Here is a 24,417-nt window from a genome sequence, read left to right on the forward strand (position 1 = left end):
TGCAACTGTCTTTACAGACGGCTAAGACCAGTTTGGTTCATTTCGCCATCCAGTCGGTGACTTTTCCCGATCGAACTCTTTTGTATATTTTCAATTTTCTATTTTCTATTTGCACAAACAGAGAGTGCGTCACATGTGTGTGCGGATGAGCGGTCAGACACATGTTTTACGATGATGATGCTGGATATATGGCATGGATGCGTTCATAGTAATCTGCTCTGATTTGGGTGTTCATTCACTCTCAGTCATGTAGCGTAATCTGGAGTACGGACAAGTCGTGGGAGACTGATTATTTTTAGTAACGATGTTTTCCACGGATGTTTGGATGGTGAAATGGGGGAGAATGCAGTGAGAGACTGCCATAATTGAATATTTATCAATATGTGCTATGCTTGTTTGTATGTTCTTGTAAATAAGCTGGGCTCAAATTCATTACCGTTGCGAAGAGCTTTTCGGGACAACCTCGAAGAACATCTTCATGTTTACTGGAATAACTTAACTTGATTGAACGCTCACTTATCCACTTATCCATTGATCCTCAGTAAAAATATCATACTAACAATATGATCCAGTCGTTCACTCAGCTGGCGAAGCGAATTCCTAGCGATAAGAGCGCATCTGTGGCCAAAAAGACTACCAATGTAAAATTTGTTTCACAGTTAATGCACGGCCAATGAGATCAACCCAAATTTGAGTTAAGTTTACTCTTAATCTCAAACAGTGCAGGAACTCAGCGATGAGTAGATTTGCCTAATGCGGGAAACCTAAAAAATCTGCCAGAATATGAAGAAAATTGAAGAACATATTACTCGGTCTAGGAGTAGTACCAATAGACTGAAAGGGTCCAATCTTTAATTTTCTCATATTCGGGATTTTTTCCTGTAAAAAACCTGAGGCAAATTTACTCATCGCTTAGCTCCTGCACTTTTTGCGATTTATGAGTAAACTTAACACAAATTTGGATTGATCTCATTGGCCATGTTGAATGAAATGGAATAGCAAGAATGGATCATATTGCTAATATGATATGTTTGTTTTAAGGGAACATGAATAGATTACATACCATTTGTGGAGAAAGATCTTCAAAAGTTGTGACCGGCCTTGTATTAGGTATATAAAAATACGCTACGAGGTCTATAATTGGTCAAAAATATGCCAAGTCATTTATGGGGTCAATGACGTTAGGCATACATACGTAAGGCTAAATTTCATCAGACGATAGGACAAATACTGACATAGTTACATGAATCAAGAAGGCTAGCGTTGCCATTGCAGGTTTACGGAACACTTGACGTACCAAAATCCGAATTTCTAACTCAAACGTGCAATCTGAACTGCTATTCGCCATCGATATATGGTGCACGAGACATCAGTGCTCATTTACTCACTCATAAATCATGATTAGGGAGCCTGCTTGCTTTTGATTTATGGCCTGTTTACATTTATGTACTTACCTTACAAATCAGGCTAAGGCCTTGTTGTTCTCTGCTGTCCGAAGAAGTCGTCTCCACTCTACTCGATCCATGACCATAGTTTGTCAGCCTCGTAGTCTGCGAAGGGTCCGCAGGTCACCTTCTACTTGGTCGATCCACTTTACCCGCTGCGCGCCTCTTCTTCTTGTTCCTGTTGGGTCGCTTTCTAGAACCATTTTCACTGGGTCGTCGTGCGGCATTCTTACGACGTGCCCAGCCCACCGTAGTCGCCCAATTTTTGCAATGTGGACGATGGATGGTTCTCCCAGCAGCTGGTGCAATTCGTGGTTCATTCGCCTCCTCCACGTTCCGTCATCCATCTGCACTCCACCGTAGATGGTACGCAACACCTTCCGTTCGAAAACACCAAGGGCGCGTTGGTCCTCCACGAGCATAGTCCAGGTCTCGTGGCCGTAGAGGACCACCGGTATAATCAGCGTCTTGTAGACAGTCAACTTCGTGCGGCGGCGAATTTTATTCGACCGGAGCGTCCTCCGGAGTCCAAAGTAGGCACGATTCCCTGCCTGAATTTCTCTACTGGTATCATTTTCGGCGGTCACCAGTGAGCCCAAATACACGAACTCATCGACCACCTCGATTTCGTCACCGTTAATCTGAACTCGGGGTGGGAAGCTTACATTGTCTTCCCTAGAACCTTTTCCTTTCATGTATTTTGTCTTTGATGCGTTGATGGCAAGTCCAATCCGCCTAGCTTCAGCCTTCAGTCTGATGTACGTTTCCGCCATCATCTCAAAGTTCCGTGCCATAATGTCAATGTCATCGGCGAAGCCAAGGAGCTGGATGGACTTCCTGAATATCGTGCCACTCGTGTCTATCCCAGTTCTTCTCATCAAAACGATGTTGAACAGCAGACACGAAAGTCCATCACCTTGCCGTAGCCCCCTTCGAGATTCAAAGGGACTCGAGAGTTTCCCCGGTACTCGAACAACGCACATCACTCGATCCATCGTCGCCTTGACCAATCGCGTCAGTTTATCCGGAAATCAGTACTCGTGCATAATCTGCCATAGTTGATCTCGATCGATTGTGTCGTATGCGGATTTGAAATCGATGAACAACTGATGTGTGGGAACGTTGTATTCGCGGCATTTCTGCAGAACCTGCCGAATCGCGAAAATGTGGTCCGTGGTAGGGAAGGCACCCATGAATCCCGCCTGGTATTGCCCCACGAACTCTCTTGCAAATGGTGACAGGCGGCGGCATAGAATTTGGGAGAATACCTTGTAGGCGGCACTCAGCAGTGTGATCGCGCGGTAGTTACAGCAATCCCACTTCTCGCCCTTTTTGTAGATTGGGCATACGACACCTTTCATCCACTCCTCCGGTAATATCTCATCCTTCCAAATCCCAATAACCAGTGCAGCGCTCTAGCCAGTACTTTACCACCGTATTTTAATAGCTCACTTGGTAGTTGATCTACACCAGTTGCTTTGTTGTTCTTCAGTCGACCGATCTCCTCCTCTGTTGCCGTGCCACCTTCGTTTCCTGCTGCTTCACCGTTGAGGTGCTCGTCATAGTACTGCTTCCACCTCTCAATCACTTCACACTCGTTCGTGAGAAGGTTACCGTCCAAGTCCTTGCCGTGGTACAGATTTTCCATCGCCTCGCGATCTCGGTCTTCCTGCTGATGCTTCTTCCTTCGGAAAACCGAGTTTTGTCTGTTCCGCGCTTGTCTGTATCGCTCCACATTCAATCTCGTGTGGTGTTGCAGCATTCTCGCCCGTGCTGCATTCTTCTCCTCCACTAACAGTTTGCATTCGCCTTCAAACCAGTCATTTCTGCGGTCCGGGATTTAGTACCTAGTGCCACTGCAGCAGTACTACCTATGGCGGAACGGATATCCCTCCAGCCATCTTTAAGAGAAGCTGCACCAAGCTGCTCTTCCGTGGGTAGTGCAACTTACAGCTGCTGCGCGTAGTCCTGGGCAACTCCAGCGTCCCGTAGTTGCGCAATGTTGACTCCTGTCCTACTTGAGCGTTTATGTCACCGATGACGATTTTGAACAGCCGTCGTACACCTACTCCAAGTGCGCATAGAACGCTTCTTTCTCTTCGTCGGGTCTCCCTTCGTGTGGGCAATGCACGTTGATGATACTGTAGTTGAAGATACTGCCCTTAATCCTCAAGTTGCACATCCTCGCGGTGATCGGCTGCCAACTAATCACGCGTTGGCGCATCTTACCCAGCACTACAAAGCCGGTTCCCAGCTCGTTGGTGGTGCCACAGCTCTGGTAGAAAGTAGCCGCTCGATGCCCGGTTTTCCATACCTTTTGTCCCGTCCAGCAAAGTTCCTGCAGTGCGACAACTTCGAAGTTGCGTGGTTGAGGTTCGTCATAGATTAACCTATCGCAGCCCGGGAAACCGAACGGTTTGCAGTTCCATATTCCGAGTTTCCAATCGCAGTCCTTAATTCGTCGCGTAGGTCTGTGTCGATTGTTCCGATCCGTATTTCTTTCTTCAGTATTTGCAACTTTGTTTTTTTTTCCAGGGTGGCTTGTTGGGCCTGCCCCAACCCCTGTTTCACCGGGGGACCATCGTGCACAGCTCTGTTCAGAGTCCCACGCTGGCACTAAGATGGTGAACAGACGCCGTTTTGAGCCACACCTCCATGGTGAACAGACGCTCAGGTTTGGTGAAGCATTTCCTTTATCACCGTACTGTGGTTACCGCACCAGTGTTCGCGTCGCATCCCTTCACTTTGCTATTGCTGGACTGGCAACATTGCCCAGGCTACGCCACCCAGGTGTGTCCATGTTTCAGCTGGCAGTCTTTTGTTATCATATCACTCGAGGAGGCGTGAAGTAGGAACCTGTGAGGACCAGGGCTAGGTATTCTGCTCCTTGCAGGTTGTCAATTCACCATTTTGTAGCCCATGTGCTAATTCATAATACTGATTAATCAGCTCAGAAAATCTGTTTACATCATGCTAATAACCATAGGTTCGTGAACGACAGGCTTACCAGCACGTGAATCAGCACAAGTGTAAACACCCCATTAGGCACGGTTTACACTTGTGTGGATTCACTAGTACTGGTGAGTCTTGCAACCCGCCAACCTGTCACGCTTCCCTTTTTAGTTAATTGGATGGCTTATTCTCCACTCGAAGAGGAGACCATCCAACAAGTTAATGCGTTGCCCGGCTATAAGACCTTCCCTAGGGAGGATCAATTTTTCCGAAAAGGGGAAGGAAGCTGACTGGTCGACTTAAATACGTCCAGTATACTTCACGTGACACGTGTGGGTGCTACTAATCCCGAAAACGTACAGGAGGCTATCAACAGAAACGACCGAGTACCAGCAGCTCGTTGGCGGGGTTTTCATCACCGGCCCAACCCCAAGGAGTTGCAACCCGTTTCCGAACAGAGAGAAATCAAATGGTCAGTATCGGGTTGACCTCCCCGTAACATTGAATATCAAAGCAACTAATATCGAACACGGAGCAACATGAAAACCTTAACAAAAATTAACCAAATAACATTCAAAAATACACAACGGATTACATTCAGTGTATCGATACGAAAAACGGTTTATTAGGAAACATTTCAGGGGAAACATGTCAGAAGGAAACATGACTTTGAACGTCGATTTCTCTTGAATGACCACACACTCACAAAATCTAACTATACCAGCTCATAGAACAAACATTTCTCTGTCAGATGATTTAGTTAGTTTGAGTGAGTGTGTTGTCATTCGTAAGAAACCGACGATGCAAGTCATTGTTTACATTTTGAGGTAGACCCTTCTGACATGTTTCGCCTGATTTAAAACAATTCTACTTGACATAAAGCAAAGACAACAAATCAAGAAGACTGGCAACTCTTCCATTTTTTCATACGAACGCTATGAGCCAGGTAAAATCGCGTCATCTTCCGCTCAAAGGTAAATTGATATGATGTCTTCGCATAAAGCACTACTTCGGTCCGGAAATTATCATCGATGTGATGAACGGCTGTCTCGGGTGTCTCCTACACCGGATTCACGGGCTTACACGCATGGAGCGTGGTACATACGCTCTGCGTCCGGATGCTGCTGATATCGCGCCGAACTAGAAGAATGCGCGTTGATCCGGTTGCACTTAACGGATACTGCGACAAAGGCACGAAATGGGCGACCCAACTAACAATTTTCACAATGTAAACGCTTTACTCATTTCATTTATACAGTCTCAAGCTGTATTCAAACGTTATACGATATGAGGAAACCTTTACTCAACCTCTATACAAGCAAATCTGGCGAACTTAGTCAGCTACTTATGGTTGTTGGGACGGTCGGGAGAAGCTCTTATTGCATATCCATTAACGCTTTTATACAGCTGTTATCCTGCTGTTTAGTTGTGTGTGAACTTGAAAGGCGCTTATTCAACCTTTTCCCGGTTATCCAATAATCACTACACAGCTTTCTCTTGAAGCCGGGTTAAATACTGTTTACGCTTTTTTATGAAGGAATTTATTGAGTTTATTTTGCTGTGAATCAAATTAATCGAAATTAGTTACAAATCATCACCAAATTATTTACCCTGCACCGGAACCTGGAATCGAACTCGAGACGACCTCATTGGCAAACCTTGACACTACCAACTGTGCTACGCCAACACTTTGAACTTATGTAAACAAATCAACATTCCCTTCTACAACAAAATCGCTGAGTAGAGGCTTTATAATAGTGCACACGAATCACTTTTCTCGACTAGTTATAAAAGAGCAGAGTAAAAGCTGTAAAACTGCACACGTCTAAAAATAAACCTAGTTGACTGTGAAAATGCTTCCGAAGTTGCTCTAAGACAGTTTATAAGCTGAGTACAGGTTGTTTAGTTGTTGAAAAAGCACTTTTGATGTTTATGTTATTCAGCAAGAGTGATTGGTTGTGTAGAAGCCATCAAATGAGTAATATATTCACTTTGTTAGCTTTGTTTTGCAGCTACAAGTTGAAAGTTGGGTAGTGTGTGTATAGAAGTGACATAAGCGTTTATTGGCTGATGTTATTCAGTGCGACTGACAAATTGAATAATGGTTGTGAGAAAGTTGAGTAAACGCTCTCCAAAACTATTTTGCTAGCTTTTGCTTGTAGCTGTATCTGCAGCTTCTTTTCAGCTACTTTACAGCACAACGCTGGAAAAGTTGGCTTACAAAGCTGAAAATGTTAGTTGGGGAATGCGTCCTTTTTCCGGCCACGTATACCCCGGGATCCATTGTAGTTGTAGTTGATCCGAGAATATGCCCGGTATGAGAAACACCCAGCATGCGCTTCCTATCGGTCCGATGGCCTGCTACCGAAAGAGGACGAGTATGCCACTCGCTTGATTAGCTACTGCTCAGCTGAGAAGGTATGAATGTGTTCATCCAACTGACAGTTTACCGAGGGGTTCGGCAATGGATGTTGTGTGATGATGAATAGTAATTCATTAAATAATTAATACACCCCACAGTTGATAGGCGGGGTCAAAGGCATGGTTGCAAAGACTCATTTCAGCTAAAACAATGTTTTTCTAAATTATGAAATAATTAGATGCCATAATCAAATTTTGAATTGGTAGGATACAAGAAGAGGTTGCAAAGAATGTGTTTGACATATTAAACCTGTTTATTTCACTTCATGAGAGTCACAATCAGCGATTTTTCACAAACTCACTCACTCACTCACTCACTCACTCAGCGATCAGCAAATCGCTGATTGTGACTCATAGAAAGCAAAATTTACAGGTTTTATGTTTCAAACGCATACTTTGTAACCTCTTCTTGTAAGTTACAAGTAAAACATGCCATCATACCATCTTTTGGTTTTATTATTCCGAAAAACATTATTTTAGCTGAAATGAGTCTTTGCAACCTTGGTCAAAGGTGGTCGTAACGGAAAAGGTGGTGTGTCGGCAATTGGCTTGCGCAGCCACGATCCTATTTAGTTTCAGGAAGACTAATGCACGCATAGCGATAATCACAATCACGCTCTCAAGGTTATCTTAACCAGTAGATTTACCTGAATACGTTCACTTCTACACACACTACCGCCAAACTTCTTGTTCTAATTATTGATTTGTGCCTAACTAAGGGAAAGGAAAATGAATTTAAGCTAATCAAGCTGAACATTGCATTAGGTCTTAAGTAACATTGATCCATTCTCTTGGTCGACTTTCTCTTTCGTTAATAATTTGAGCTCATAACCGTTTCTTGTTGTGTTTGTCGTATTAGATGCTAGATAAAAGCTTATTTTATCAATCTGTGTGCTGAAAATACATGGTAATGTATTTACATGGCCGTGGGGATACAAAGAGAAAGTCGACAAAGAGAATCTGTCAATGTTACTTAGGACCTAATGCAATGTTCAGCTTGTAATGTCGTATTAGGATTTCATGTCGCTTTACACCTTTTAATCACACAACGGCACGGATGAAACACTGAGCACTCTTGCCTCTTCCACGTACCAGAACAAAGTGGCAGATTAAAGGCTGAGGGAGTCCTCAGATACCGCAAAAGGAGATCTTTGTCCTCAGATGACGCGAATTTGGACGAAGTTCAATTCTCAAAATTGCTCACGCGCAATTCCTCTCAAAATTAGTGGCATCTCAACGGCCTATTTAAATCATGCAGTCAAATCCTCTGCACAAAACCGAAAAGGAAATGTCAACGCTTTTTGAATCGATTGGCTTGTGGGTCGATGTCCGCAAGCCAACGCCGTGAATATGTGGTATCAGTACAGACAAACCGACATGAAACTTAAACTTAACTCTTGATAGAGAATCCATAACGGCCGATTCAAATGTGCAGCGATCCCATCTGTTAAAACCATAGAAATATTTTATCTAGATAAAAATATATACATATATATATATATATTTTTTTTTTCCTTTGGTTTGTTTTTTCCGTCGATCTTGTTTTCCGTGCTGAGCACCAATGCTACCGACGTGCCAGGAAGGCAGCTCCCACACCTGGACCCTACCTATCGACCCATCAACTCATGAACCGGGACAAACGGCTTTACTTCCCATCCGAAGGAAGGCGTGATCAGAGATGTTATGCCTCAGAACATCCCGGCGGCGCCGACTGGGATTGAACCCAGTCCTGCTGGGGTGAGAGGTAATCACGCTTACTACTACACCACCGGCGCCGTTATAAAAATAATTTGTCCGAAATAGATTAGACACGAACCAACTCATAAATTTTGTACTCGTGTTCGTGGCTAGGATTAACATTTTCCGCGAACACGGCGGCAGATGTCAGTTTTGTGCTTTGAGCAGAAATTCCTATGTAATTTGTTTGATCATTCATATCGGTTTGTCGGTGGTATCAGAGTGATATACCAGTGAGTCAAACAAGCATTCTGTTTAGAAAATATTAAGAAGATTTCTTATTGGGTTGAAAAGTATTGTAATCAGGATGAAATAAATTCAAATAAAACGTTTATAAAAAAATTATAGCAGTAAATGCGTATTTTGACATAAGTAAGGGGGAAAAATCTGACGGTAGTCCGCAAAACTACGCCATTTTTGGTGAAGTTCAGTGTTTTTCGGAAACCGGAAAAAAACCTAACAAAAACCAGAAAAAACACATGGTTGCACTTGGTTGCAACGACCGCGGTTCACCAGTTAACTAAGAATTCAAATAACGTAAATAATCATACTCATTCAGTAGACAACGATAAAGTCACGCACAAAGCTGGAACATTTTGCTCCGTGGCAAGTGTTAGCAGCTTGTGTAAACAAAACGAATCACGTTACTAATTTACAGTTGATAATTTTCAATGATATTTAGAAAATAATAAAACATACTTTTACAGCCTGTTGTTCTCAAATCACTATGATTCATATTGCTGCATCAATTGCTGACACAAACTTGACCGGTTTACAACAATTTTGGTTAATCAGCATTATGAACCAGCTCTAGTGTTTTTTTTTTTTAATTTAGTCCGTTTACATGGAAGGCTCATTCGCGTTAGCCTTACGGAGCCGATAATGCATTTGATCGCGGACGGCTGGGATCCCTACGTTGTGTTGTGATACGGATAAGTAAGGAGACGAATAGATGAAATAAAACAGACCGATGTGCTTGGCCGTCCTGCGAAGACGGAAGCTACTGTTATATTGTTTATTTGTATTCGTTTGTATAGTAGCTACAGTGGGTAGGGTAGTTGTACATGACGATGACGATGACGTTACACAAACAGCATTGTTCATTGTTTCTAATAAAATTAACTTACTTCTATGTCTAGTATTAGTTGGGCCGAATACTCGTGACTTACCCGAGGTTAGAGGGGTACATTGTCGAATGATGGGAACATGGGAGGAGCTTGGGGTAGGATTTCGTTCAGAGCGTAGTCGCCAGTATGAAGGGTAGTGCTGTTTAAGATTCGTCTGGAGTTCAACCGGCTATGGTGACCAGTGGGTGACGATGAGCTCTACCGAGACGGGGGGCAAAACAAACAAAAACTAATGAAGTGAAACAAGTGAAACAACGACAAAGGCATTAAATTCTTATACTAGACATTTGCAAAAACACATAAATCGACTGCATATAGCAGAGATCGCGGGTTCCCAACAAGTCTCTGAAAGGGATATAGGGTTGCCTTCCTTGGGCCCAGAGGGTATTCAAAAGACGGCGTCATTATACGAACATTGCCAAACTGCGTGATCCATGTCATCGTAACCGTTTTCACACCAACAGATGTTGGTTTTTTCTATGGAGCTCAGGGTTCTGCATTTTCGAAACAAAGAAAAGAAAATGAACTCTCCGCAGAATCGCTTCATTTCCAGGTATCTCATTTTCGTGTGAGTCATTGTGTTTCTTGTCACGATGACCATTACTCCTGTCAAACATGACTTGGCTATCGCTTGTTTCGTTCGTCAAGATTATCAGTCCCAGAGCTTAAAATTATTGACTGCCTAGGTTGAGTGTGGAAGCACTGCACTATTCAATCCATTGCTCTGTGCAGACCGTTTGTACCAAACGGTGAAGGACGAGGCAATGAAAGAGCCAACAAAAACATTCAGTCACTCACGAGCAGGTGACGCACACCGCTTGCCTTCACTCACACAGCATGTAATTGAGTCATTTTTCCATAGAAAATGCACGCTCAGTCATTCAAAACAAATATTGGGTACCATGACAGAAGAATAAACGTGTTGACTGAGCTACTGACTGAGTGCTCGGCTGTCAGTGACTCGTTTACCTCTGAATCATTCAGACTCTCACGAGGCAGTGAATGATTAGGCAGACGGCAGTTTATATTCATATCAAAATGACTCAATGAACCTGAATGTTTTGCGCACTAATCAGTTCATTTAATTTGAAGCAAATGTTTGTTTCAATTGACGCAATGAATGACTCGAAAACTGCTTTCTTCGGTGTTTTTTTTTTCCTTTGGTTTGTTTTTTCCGTCGATCTTGTTTTCCGTGCTGAGCACCAATGCTACCGACGTGCCAGGAAGGCAGCTCCCACACCTGTCGACCCATCAACTCGTGAACCGGGGACCAACGGCTTTACTTCCCATCCGAAGGAAGGCGTGATCAGAGATGTTATGCCTCAGAACATCCCGGCGGCGCCGACTGGGATTGAACCCAGGTCTGCTGGGTTAAGAGGTAATCACGCTTACCACTACACCACCGGCGCCGTTCTTCGGTGTTTCCACTATCACTTTAATTCGGAACTCATTCGACTTGTCACTCGTTGCGTTGGAACGAAGACGAACCCTAGATGCTGAAAATAGATATCAGACGCCATTTTGGAATTCAATATGGTGACCATCGGGTTTCTCAAAAAATGAAAAATACCCTAAGATCTGAGTTTAAGTTTAAGAATGAAAATCTATATCCGATGCCATTTTGTAATCCATGATGGCGGCTTCCGGTTTAATAAAAAGTGGAAAATTGTATCAGATACCCATACATACGATTTTTTTAGATTTGGGGTAGCATCTAGAAGCCTGAAAACAATTTTTTTTTTCTTTGATTTGTTTTCCGTCGATCTTGTTTTCCGTGCTGAGCACCAATGCTACCGACGCCAGCTCCCACACCTGGATCCTACCTATCGACTTATAAACTCATGACCGGAGACTAACGGCTTTTCTTCCCTTCCGAAGGAAGGCGTGATCAGAGATTCTATGCCCTTAGAACATGCCGGAAATCGATGTCCGACGCCATTTTGAAATCCAAGACGGCGGCTTTCGATTTGAGGATCCTAAATATGGGTATTTTTATTTTATTTTGATTTCCGGCCTCTAGATGTCACCCAGATTCCAAAAATACCCACATTGATCGGTATTTGACAGTATTTCACACTTTTTATGAACCAAAGCTGCCATCTTAGATTATAAAATGGCCTCGAACATCGGTTTCTGGTCTGTAGATGTTACTGGGATTTCGAAAATACTCATTAATATTTGACAGTATTTCCCACTTTTTATGAAACCAGAAGTCACCATCTTGGATTTCAATATGGCGTCTTACTTCAATTTTCGGCATCTACGTGTAATCCCCGTTCTGAAAATACCCATGTTTTAGGGTATTTGACACTTTTCCTCAAATTGGAAGCCGACGTCTTGGATTTGAAAATGGCGTCGGACATTGATTTCCCGATTCTCCTTATTAAACTGGAAGCCGCCATCATGGATTTCAAAATGGTGTCGCATATATGTTTCCAATCTTTAGACATCACCTTAATTCCAAAAATATCGGGTACTGTAAAATTCCCACTTTTTCTGAAATTCGTAGCCGCCGTCAAGTATCGATTTTCATTCTCTACCGATTCCAAAAAAAAAATATTACAGTATTTCCCACTTTTTCTGAAATCGGATGCCGGCATCTTGGATTTAAAAATGATGTCGAATATCAATGTTTATTCTCTAGACGTCATCCCGATTCCAAAAATACCTATATATTGGTTTTTTAACCTTTTCTTGAACTGGAAGCCGCCATCTTGGATTTTCAAATAGTGTCGGTGAATGATTTCCATCCTCTATATGTCATCCAGATTCCAAAAATATCTAAACTGATGTGTATTTGACAGTATTTCTCACTTTTTGTTTGAAATCTGAAGCCGCCATCTTGGATTTAAAAATGGCGTTGGACATCGATTTCAGGCCTCTACACGATGTGCCGATTCCGAAAATACCTATATTGATGGGTATTTGACAGTATTTCCCACTTTTTCTCAAACTGAAAGCTGCCATCTTTCAAAATGACGTCGCATATCACTTTTCGATCTCTAGACGTCACCCAGATTCCAAAAATACCAAGAAAAATACCCATATTGATGGGTTAACAACATTTAATATCCACGTGCTCCGATCTATGCGCATGCGCATAAATGAACCGAGTGCACAATCGACAAAAGTCAGATAAACTGCGCGAATTGGATAGAACAGCTTCGCTTTAATGTGAAAGTAAGTTCATTTGACAATGAAAGACGAAATGAACACGAGTCAAGCCAAAGCAAACAGCATGAAAACTGATCGAAAGTGGTTTTGTTGATGTTGAAAGGGATCTGATCGAAAAGAAGACAGAATGACTTTCCATTTAAGGTAATAGTTTACAGTTTCGTCGGCGCTTGACGATTTGCGATTGAAAGTGACTTTTTCAAAATAGTCCAAATAGCAAAAAGTAAGAGATTGTATCCAAGACACGAACGTAGATCTGACGTAGGATTTCCAAATTAGATTTAATGTCGCAGCAAAAGTATAGTAAATATTGAATTGATTTCTTAACTCGTTATCAGTGATAAAGTTCAATGGTTGAAATTTGGAACCTTTTTGAAAGTTCTGTTTTTGATGTGATCTGACGGTGTCCTGGACGATACGTCTTTGATACAAGATCTTACTTGAACTCTTTAGTAAGCTATTTTATCTGTCATTTGTGGTCCTGAAAAAAAAACGATGGGTTGGAAGTTTGGAAGCCAGTTTTGAAAAATGCTGCGGATTTTTTTCCTCGATGTTCTTGGAGATTATAGCGGTGTGGAAATGAAATATGTATTAGGGAAAACACATCAATCACAGAAACTGAGCATACCGGACGGTACCTACGTTTATGCTTTTTGATGCAAATGGTTGGTTGGTTGGTTGGTTGTCTTTATTAAGGAGATTTTCAGCCAGACGCTGGTTCATCTCCGGATTGATGCAAATTTTAAGTTCCTTCTATTAAGAAAATTCAGTAAGATTTTTTTTTGGCTTTACTCTCCTTAAAGGAGAAGTTTAAAATTTGCATAAAAAGGCATACTCAGTTCTTGGTATCAATATTCAGCGACTGTGTTAGGGAAACCATTTTTCCCATCACGGAAACGCCTCGTTTTATGATAACAAAGTTACGCATTTTCGCACGTACTTTTTGGTTTATTCAATAGATAATAAAAAAAGCTAAAATTGACTGGAGGAATTTCTTGGAAAAATTTTCCAATCGCGAGATATTCGCGATCAACTAGCGTCCTAGAAAAATACATGGTCGTGTGGTATTCAGTCATTGCGAGAATTTGTATTGTACCACTTCAATACTTGACGCATTTAACCACAAACGTTTTGTTGCTGGGTAAATTATCAAAGAGCTTTGGGGGTGTTGCGGCTGGTAGCAAGGTTAGCGAACGTACAATGCAAATTAACTCTTAAACAACAATAATTTATGGTGGTCCTGAAAAGGACCGTTTTTTCGAAATGGTTTAGTAATGTTGAGCTATTAAGGTGTTCAACACGGATGAGGCTGACGATCTATATGTTATTTGGAACGAGAGTAACGCGGTTGGTATAGTTGGCCCACAGCGACTCACGACGAGCAACTGAATCCAATCAGTGGTTGAGGGCAGCCTTGATAGCTAGCTGCTTACGGGAAGCCTTTTATTGTGGACTGGAAAACACCACCACTCACCACACGCGTGCGGTAATTGAATGAACAGCGTTCGGTGAGACCGGATGGAATTCATTTTTGAAATCTGTGTTAGGGAAAGCGCTTTTCGGAGGCAATCGGTGATAATTTTAGTTGCACGTTCGTGCAATTTTCAATACACATTTTGAAAAGTGATAGAGTCTTAATTTTAACAGATTCGTAGATAAATTTCCTATCGATTTTCGTATTAAGAATTAAAATTCATCATCTCTAGATCAAAACCAGACCCCTTTCAAGCCACTACCGACTTTAATATTTGAAATTTCACCCACCAATGTTGCATGTTCAGCTGTTATTATCTGTTAATAATAGTTTCTGTTAATAGACTATGTAGAAAATTGGCCCACAGCGGCTCACGACGAGCAACTGAAATCCGATTAGTAGCGGTGCAACTTCTTTCTCCTTCTTTGGCGAATGGATTGCTCAGTGGGCTGCAGCTCACGCTTATGGGCAGCAACAACGCCACATGCCGAAAGCACTGCTGCTGGTGCTGATGATGACCACTAAAGGGTGATACGGTCAAAATTTGGTCAAGGGAAAACGCGTGTAAATCGGTGAAATCGTTTATTTATAAAATCAAATTAAATTTCTTTTTCAAGTTCAATTAGAATAAAATTCAGGAAAAATATTCAGCTAGGCTTCCACTTTTCCAAATCCGAATTGCCGGGCCTTACGCTTGACCCCTGCCATCAGATTTTGTACAGCCACCTTGTCCACCTTCTTCGCCGCAGAAAGCCAGTTTGCCTTGAACTGCTGCTCGCCCTTAGCAGTTTTTTGGTCTTCTTTAGGTTCCGGTTGTTGGCGGCGTACCACTCCATGGCCTTTTTACCGTAATGGCAAGATGCCAAATCCGGCCAAAACAGTACGGAACAACCGTGTTTCTTCAGGAAAGGCAGCAGACGTTTATTCAAACACTCTTTCACGTAAATTTCTTGGTTGACAGTCCCGGAAGCTATGAAAATGCTGCTTTTCAAGCCACAGGTACAGATGGCTTGCCAAACCAGATATTTCTTTGCGAACTTTGACAGTTTCATGTGCTTGAAAACATCTGCTACCTTTCCCCTTCCTTTTGCCGTATAAAACTCCTGTCCCGGAAGCTGCTTGTAGTCGGCTTTGACGTAGGTTTCGTCGTCCATTACCACGCAGTCAAACTTCGTCAGCATCGTCGTGTACAGCCTCCGGGATCGCGCTTTGGCCGTCGTATTTTGTTTATCATCGCGATTTGGAGTCACTACCTTCTTGTAAGTCGATAGTCCGGCTCGTTTTTTGGCTCGATGCACGGTTGTAGACGATACACCCAGCTTATTTGCGGCATCTCGGAGAGAGAGGTTAGGGTTTCGCTTGAAACTACCGGCAACTCTCTTTGTCGTCTCAGCGGCTTCCGGTTTTCGATTTCCCCCCGATCCAGACTTCCTGGCTGTCGACAAACGTTCCCCAAACACTTTAATTACATTTGTAACGGTTGATTTGGCAACTTTTAGCGATTTTGCCAACTTTGCGTGCGAGTAGCTCGGATTTTCGCGATGCGCGAGCAAAATTTTGATACGCTGCTCTTCTTGCTTGGACGGCATTTTGACAACTGAAGAGTGAATTCCAAAATCAAAATAGGAGCAACATTCTACACACACACACCTTCAAAATGAGGGGTGTTCAGGTTTTTTAAATGCAAAATTGAAAGAAATACGTCAAGTTGATATTGACCAAATTTTGACCGTATCACCCTTAAGACACGCGGTGATTGAATAAACACCGTTCGGTGAGACCGGAGCGAATTCGATTTTTAAATTTGTGTTAGGGAAAGCGCTTCTCGCAGTCAATCGGTAATATTTTTCATTATTATAGCAACAGTTGCACATTCGTGAAATTTCCAATAGGGACCATTTGCAAATTGATTTATTTTTCATTTTAGCAGATTCGTTCCAATCGATTGGCTTGTTAAGAATTAATATCCATCTGTTATTGACAGAGTTATTAGTGGTCAAATCTTGACCACTTTTCGTAACGCGGTTGATTTTGAATTTTTGAAATTGCACCCCCAATATGTTGCCGAAAGACGTAATCCTACGTCAAAAGGCGTTTTTCTAAAATAGTTCATACCTACTTGTTAGGGCAGGATCGTGGTTTCCGGCGGGGTATTTCTGAATCACACACGGATACTAGTCACCATCAATGGAAAGGTATTTTTTTGTTTATAAACGCATGGATTGTAAAAGCTAAATTTTATTTTAAGATTCTTGATTTCCGTTAGCTCCCAGCAGGATGGTTTCGGTCACGCAGGATTTGTTGTTCGGTGAGTTTAGTTTTTGCTCATTTGGAAACATACCCAAATAGCCACAAGCATGCTTGGCATGCACAGTTGTACACACCAACTGCTCTTTTGTTAATAACTTTTCACTCAGTTGTTGAAATTTAGTGTTCAGTAATTTATAGATAAGGATCATAGTTTACTAAAGACGTGCAAAGAGTAGATAAATCTTATCATTTGAATCAACACCAATGAATTTTTACACTTAAAGCTTGAGATGTGCAGCGAGCATTTCTCACTTCATTTTTGCAACGTCAATCAAATACAGTTTATTACTAGAATTAAAATATCATTTTTTTACGTATCTATAAGAAGCTTACACTCTATTCAAACAGAACTATGTTTCGTCAACTCTGTCCAAAGTTATTAGTAAATGAGCAGTTCGTGATGCCAAGCATGGCCACTAGGCTGGGACACGGATATATGAAAAAAAAAATAATTCTCGTTCCAGTATGATTTCCGGGCACCTTATGGGTCCTAGAATAACTGTGTAAAATTTCAGGTCGGTCGGTGGAACTATATTTTAGCGCCAGCGGTTTTAATTTTACATAGGATTTTCTATGGGAAAACTAACTTTTTCACATGAAAATCTGGTGAGGTCACCCATTGTCCTCTAAAAATAAATCAACCAAACTTTTCCCTAGAAAATTTTACAAGAAAACTTTTCTTTCAAGACCGCAAAACGATCCGACGCTTGTGAAAAAAGTTATTTAGCAATTACTGATTGCTAACCAAACGAACTGCTCATAATTCTTTTTTTCTAGCAGCACTGCCAGCTGCCGCCTGCTACTGTCTGCGCGAGGCAGTCGCGTTGTGTGGGGGTTCACTCAGCATGGAGGAAAGCCGATATCATGCGCAAAGAATCTTCGATTTTGATGAAACTTTACACAGGTTTCCGGTATAGTACAACAATTATGTTTCACGGGGGTCATTTGAAAACAAGCGTGATTTTTACACGAGGTTGTATTTGCTTTGGCGCCACAAGCATTATATCATAACACTAATTCGACTAAGTGTGAACGATCATCATGTAATGTCACATTTTTTCAACAATCCCAATGCGACGATGCACTACAATAACATCATGAATGTAACGATGCATTACTTTATGCTTTGTTTGCGAGTAACATAATAATAGCGTATGCAGCCAGCCGAAAATGCACCTGCTGGGTTTTAGGTACTCCAAGGTGCTACCAATCGATTGAGTGTTAGTGGCTAGTGGTAGTGAACCGTTTCGCCGCGGTAACTCACTTTTACCTACGAGTTGCACGGAGAGGGAGAGGGATCGTCGTCATACAGTGTGGGAGTAGGAATAGGTACCGTGAAACGGGGTATCTTTGATAATGCGGTTAACTTTGATAGTATAATATAAAGAATAAATTTACTCGCTGTGCTAGTTCCAAATAAGAAACATTGGTTCCATATTGTAGCTTAGGGTGTTTCCGTTGATATGGTATATGATTTTTATGTAGTATGTGCTACATATTTTACAAAAATATTAAAAAACTATTTTCGTGTTTTTCGCCTTTTTGAAAAAGCACTCAAACCATCACTTATGAAATGTATTTCCGATGCAGCCATCACAAATTCAATGTTGTATTCTTATTTCTTATGAAGTTTTCTGATTATATACTCATTCAAAGTTTCATATTTAAAGAACTAAATTGTTTGAGTTTCACTCATTTTTTTCTACATTCATCAAGCATTATCAAAGTAACCCCAAATCAAAACACTGAAGTTCGGTCACAAAACTAAAAAAAATAGTGTAAATGCTTTAATTTTCGTTCAACATATTACTAACGAATTAACTATTGGACCCTCAGTACTTGTTTTAAAAATATAAACTTTTGAAAAACATTCATTGCTGTAAAAATTTTTTAGAATATACTTTAAAAAACTATCAATGTTACCCCGTTTTACGGTAATAGAAATGTAAACATTAGGAAATTAAAATTAGTCAAAAAAGTACACCGTCGCGGGTAGTCTACCGGGGGCGAACCCCGTACGAAATTATTGCTTAGTTTTAGTAAGAATAAATGTAGTGTTGTAGTTAATAAAATCAATGTAGTGTTCTTGTAATAAACGGTATTTTGTGGATAAGACGTGTTGTGTTCTGCATGCGAAAAAAAGGATTGGTCTACGGATGACAGAAGGATTTGGTTGGAGCAAGGAAGGATACGGATTGGAAAGGAAACGTTCGCCGGGCAAGTAGAAATTAATATCAATCGGTTGGGACGGTCCCCGACATAAATTGGTCATCCGAGCCGGATTTTCTACTGCCGGTGGACTACGGATCGGTCGGATTTCAACAATCTGGCCAAAACCATCGACTTTACGCCATCGAACGAGCGGCAAACCGCCAGTCTCGTATTCAACAAAGGGTCTCGCCATTTTGAAGTGCCCTGAATGCAACCCATCGCCCTCCTCAAGCCATCATCAAAGGGATCAGATCGCCATCGTCAAACAGTGAAAGGTATCATCTGGCGCCAAACATCATCGATTGTCCTGGGTCGAGGAAATCGCCATCGTCATCATCAAGAAGCAACACAGAAGCAAGTCGCCATCGTCCTTCGACTAGTTAGTTCAACCAGTGTCTACGAGTGGATATTGGAGCTATTCGATCACTTTCGACGACCATCAAGGATTGTAGGACAACCAGAGCGTTGTTATATTACCATACATGTATGTAAGAACAAATATATGTCCACCGAAGCCTTCATTACATACCTCTAACGCCCGCATTTCGACCTTATGTGATTTGTGAAATCGTCGGACACGAATCGGTATCGGAGAGGTGAATCAGTTTTCGAAGAACTAGATTTCGGGCACCTTCCTTGGAGTTCGGTGGGATTCATACCACAACAAGCACAACCGACGACGAATTAGGCATTGATTTCTTCAACGACTAGAGGACAGACGACGTAACACGATAGCTTTCAGGCTCGGGCATCGTGCAACGGTCATCGTGGCCAGGTAAATACATATATACAGTATATGCCCAGCCGAAGCTGGATTTTGATTGATGCCGCACCTAAATAAATTCAACCTTTAGATGCTATTTGGACTATTGGAGTCAATTCATTCACGAACGCAAGCCCTGAGGTATTGTTTGTTTTCGGACTGCTACTTCCCGAGTAGCACATTTCTGTCACAATAAGTTGCAGCAACTTGTTTATGACTGATATAAGTTGTATAAAAGTTGCCACAACCGATTTGTGACAAGCGTTAGTTTGGTTTACATTCTGCGTGACGTTCAGCACCATCTGTAGTTCTCCAGGTGAGAATAAGTATATGTCCTGCCAAAAGCAGACTCTCTTGTGATACTACATTAGTACTTTTCTCCGTCGCTGAACTGGATAAACAATCGAGACGATCTTGCGTTTCTATACATTCGTGACTAGAGGATAGTAATCGTGATTTTGAGGCAATTTGGATTCGGCTGCACTGTCGCTGCACACCGAACGGTATATGTTCAGCCGAAGCTCAAATATTGGTTACTACATTCGCTTTTCCACTACTTAGGTCTGCACTGGCTCCGACCGATTGATATTAATTTCTACTTGCCCGGCGAACGTTTCCTTTCCAGTCCGTATCCTTCCTTGCTCCAACCAAATCCTTCTGTCATCCGTAGACCAATCCTTTTTTTCGCATGCAGAACACAACACGTCTTATCCACAAAATACCGTTTATTACAAGAACACTACATTGATTTTATTAACTACAACACTACATTTATTCTTACTAAAACTAAGCAATAATGGCAGAATCGCTACTACGATGCGAAATCGTTCTTGATGGAGAAGGCCAAGCATTTCCAGGAAGAATCAGTACTAAACCAGTCATCACGTAGTGCGGACGCCGCCAGTACACATAATACAATGGACCGTGTACGCCTGCCGCAAATCAAGCTGCAGACTTTCGACGGTGACATCGATGATTGGCTGAGTTTCAGGGACCTCAAAACGTCTCTGATCCATGAAAAGCCAGATCTTCCGGAAGTGGAGAATTCCACTACCTCAATGGTTGCTTAGCAGGCGAAGCTAAGGCACTAGTGGATCCGCTAAAGATCACTAGTAACAACTATCCGATTGCTTGGGAGTCGTTGCTAAAACGATACATCAACAGCAAGCTACTGAAGAGGAAGCAAGTGCAAGCGCTAGTGAAACTGCCTTCACTTATCAAGGAATCGGTCACGGATCTCCACAGACTGGCTGATGGATTCGATCGTGCGATGCAAACGTTGGATCAAATCGTTGAACGAGCCGAATACAGGGATTTGCTGCTGTTAGAACTGCTAAGTTCGACGTGGCTGGGAGGAACACACGGCCACTAAGGAGCAAGACACGCTGAAAGACTTTCAAGAGTTTTTTCAATGGAGAATTCAGATCCTCGAGTCTCTACCAGCAAAGAATGAATCCAGATACGAACCTCTTCAACCCAAACGGCAGCCGTGCCCATCGTGTACGGAGGTTCATGGACTACATACGTGTCCAGCATTCCTGGAAATGTCGCTGTCCAGCAGGGAGTCGTTCATTCGGGCACAGTCGCTCTGCCGAAACTGTCTCAAACGACGACATCTAGCTCGAGATTGCTCATCAAGGTTCTCGTATCGAAACTGCAAGGCTCGTCACCACACACTGCTGTGCTTCAAGGGCGAAGGAAGAAGCAGTAGGCAAGGATCACCCGAGACAGCCAATTCGGATAGAAGCACCAACCTGAACGATGCGAGTATGGGTTGAGACAGCATCGTCGAACTCGGCACAGCATCCTACATCGCAGGTACTTCTGGCTACAGGAGTTGTTGTGATCGAGGACAACTAGGGTTCTCGCTATCCAGCACATGCATTGTTGGATTCTGGGTCGGAATGCAACTTCATCTCTTAAGATCTAAGTCAGCTGATGAAGGTCGCTAGTGAGAAGGTGGATGTTTCGATATCGGGTATCGGACAAACCAGAACGAGAGTCAATCGCAAAATCCAAGCTGTCGTCAAGTCACGGTTCTCGTCATACTCTCGAACGATGGAATTTCTCGTCTTGCCGAAGGTCACAGCTTGTCTGCCTACTTCTACAGTGCAGGCAAATGGATGGGACATACCGGAAGACATTGAACTGGCAGATCCTGAATTCTTCCGCTCGAGAAAGATCGACTTGGTCATGGGCATCCAAGCTTTCTTCAGCTTCTTCCCATCCGGAAGAGAGATTCCACTGGGAACCGGTCTGCCAGTACTCACCGAATCAGTTTTCGGTTGGATAGTGACAGGCGAAGTTACTACATCAAGCCAAGGTACGAGATATGCTTGTAACATGTCAGTATCGAACGATCTGGAGAAGTCCATGGAACGGTTTGGTCCTGCAAGGAAGTGGGAGCCGTCAGCAAATACCCGCCGGGCGAGACACGTTGCAAGGAGCTATTCGAGCGTACAGTCGAAAGGGAATCGGATGGTCGGTAAACTGTAACTCCAAGCACAACGAAGTTCTTGCGAAACTGGGTGGGTTGAGCTGTTCAATTGAACCTACCTGGAATGGTGGGTGAGGAATGACGAACATTCCACGAGAGAAATGCTTAACACGATTGAAATTACGTGGCGAACAGGGTCGCCAAAATTCAAGCGCTGACAGAGGGAAACGATTGGAGAATGATTTGGGAATCACCAACCTTGCTGATCCAAGACATTATCGAGAATGCCCTGGTTGGAGGATCCGCCCGAACATTGGCCAAAAGAGGAATAGGAGAGACGACGCAATGTGGTGGTTTGCGCTTTGTCGAAATTATATGGGTACATTTCGGATTACTTAGCAAATTTCTCTTACTAGGCTAATTCAAATGACTGTTTACCGACTACGCTACACGACAACTTACGGTGTCCAGGAGACCAAGGATGGACAGTTTTTCTTCTTAACCAAGCCGAATGGACGATCATCCGGAAGGTACAATCTGAATCATTCTCAGAGGATGCTCCAGTTCGTCCAAATTCTCCTTTACGATGATTCAATCCTCATAGTGACGAACACGGAAGCCTGCGAGTTGGTGGTAAACTAGCGTACTCTGAAGAAACACAGCAGACGACCAAACATCTGATGGTTTTGTTGACTCGAAGTACGTTCTCGGAACTGGTTCTATAGTATCACGGTAACACTGCACTACTTTTTGGCAGTGATATTGGCCGCTAGGTGATAGGAATCATGCACGGAAGGTTGTTCGGCATTGTCAACGTTGTCTTCGAGCGGAACCTTTGATCCTACAGCAGTTAATTGGCGAGCTGAAGCCGGCTAAGTTTACGGTTCCATTACTCTCTTTTTCAACAATCAGACTCAAAATTAGTGGATAACAAAATCTTGGAACTAATCGCATCACTGAAAAATAAACACATCGTGAGATGATCTTCAAGGAATGTAAACGAAGGAATATTTAGCATTTCAACCTCTCGTATACCCCACTCCCACATTTTGGAGGAGGCAGCGATGGAAATATGAACTCGAAATCACTTCTCTTCTTGGCGATTGGCATAACAGGTACAGATTGCAGCAATGTCCAGTAGAATCATATATCCAGGAGGCTATTAGTCCAGCAGCAGCAGCTACACTGGCAGATCCAGAGATTTTTACGTCCGGTTGTATTGGTGCTATATCTGAGAGGATTTTAGTGAAAATGCGAGGAAAATACATAACAAATTGATTTCAAACCCAAACAGATCTAATTTCATATTTTTTTAGGTTAGTCAGTGGAAAATAATAAACAACTTTACACGGCGATGCGCCCGCTAGTGTGCGTGAGTTAAACGTCACTAATCGCACTATCGCAGCAAATGCTTCATTGCTTGACAATGGTCCATGCATCAATGATACATTACCCGAGCAAAGCCGGTTAACAAAATGATAGCAAATCGATATTAAAGTTTGCAGTTCCTATCATAATGAAAACTTATTTTGATTTCAATTGTCGCGACATAAGTCTGATATCATATTGTGCTTTCATTATGCAGTCAAAACTTTTCAAATGAAAGCAACTTAACTTGAAGTTTTGCTGTTAACGTCTTGTTTAAATTTTAATATAAGTTTATCTGTCGTTTATGTATAATAATTATTTGTTTTGTTTAACATATTTTAGGTCATTCATGACTTGCCCGGGGTGAGATTTGAGCTCAAATCTGTCAGCGTGAGAAGCATGGATACTAATCATTTACGCCAAGCCCATATTCAGTTAAACATTATGAATGCAAAATCAGTAATCAAATTGATTTCATTGAAAGCAACGTTAGTTTTCCGTTTGATTCAACAATGTTTACCGTTAAGTCAACCAAAATGAGATCAACTGGACTATTAAAAATAAGTTACATCATAACAGCAAATTCTGATTTCAATTTGATCTCCAGCTTTGCTCGGGTAGCCATGGATAACAAGCTGCTTGTGGGTATAACATTAATTTGACAGTACTGGGGCTCTTTTCCACTATAACACTTCTTCACTACTTCAGTGCCAACATTTCAAAGGGGCGTAATTGCATTTGTAAACAATGGCTTTAGCCGTTGATTTCTCGCAAATAAAAGCTCACTCATGAAAATTGATTGCACCAACAGGTAGATGAATGTTTCCTCTTCCAGCTAGCATTGTTAATTTGGAGGAGTGAGCTTTTATTTGCGAGAAATCGACGGCTAAAGCCTTTGTTTACAAAAGTAATTACGCCCCTTTGAAATGTTGGCACTGACTTGATGATTTTTCAAACACTGCATGTTTGCCGTTACTCATTTTATCGGAGGCATCGTG

The sequence above is a fragment of the Ochlerotatus camptorhynchus genome, unplaced genomic scaffold (assembly GCF_037179485.1).
Source record: "Ochlerotatus camptorhynchus isolate MF236.1 unplaced genomic scaffold, CSIRO-AGI_Acam_v1.1 ptg000361l, whole genome shotgun sequence".
Taxonomy (NCBI): domain Eukaryota; kingdom Metazoa; phylum Arthropoda; class Insecta; order Diptera; family Culicidae; genus Ochlerotatus; species Ochlerotatus camptorhynchus.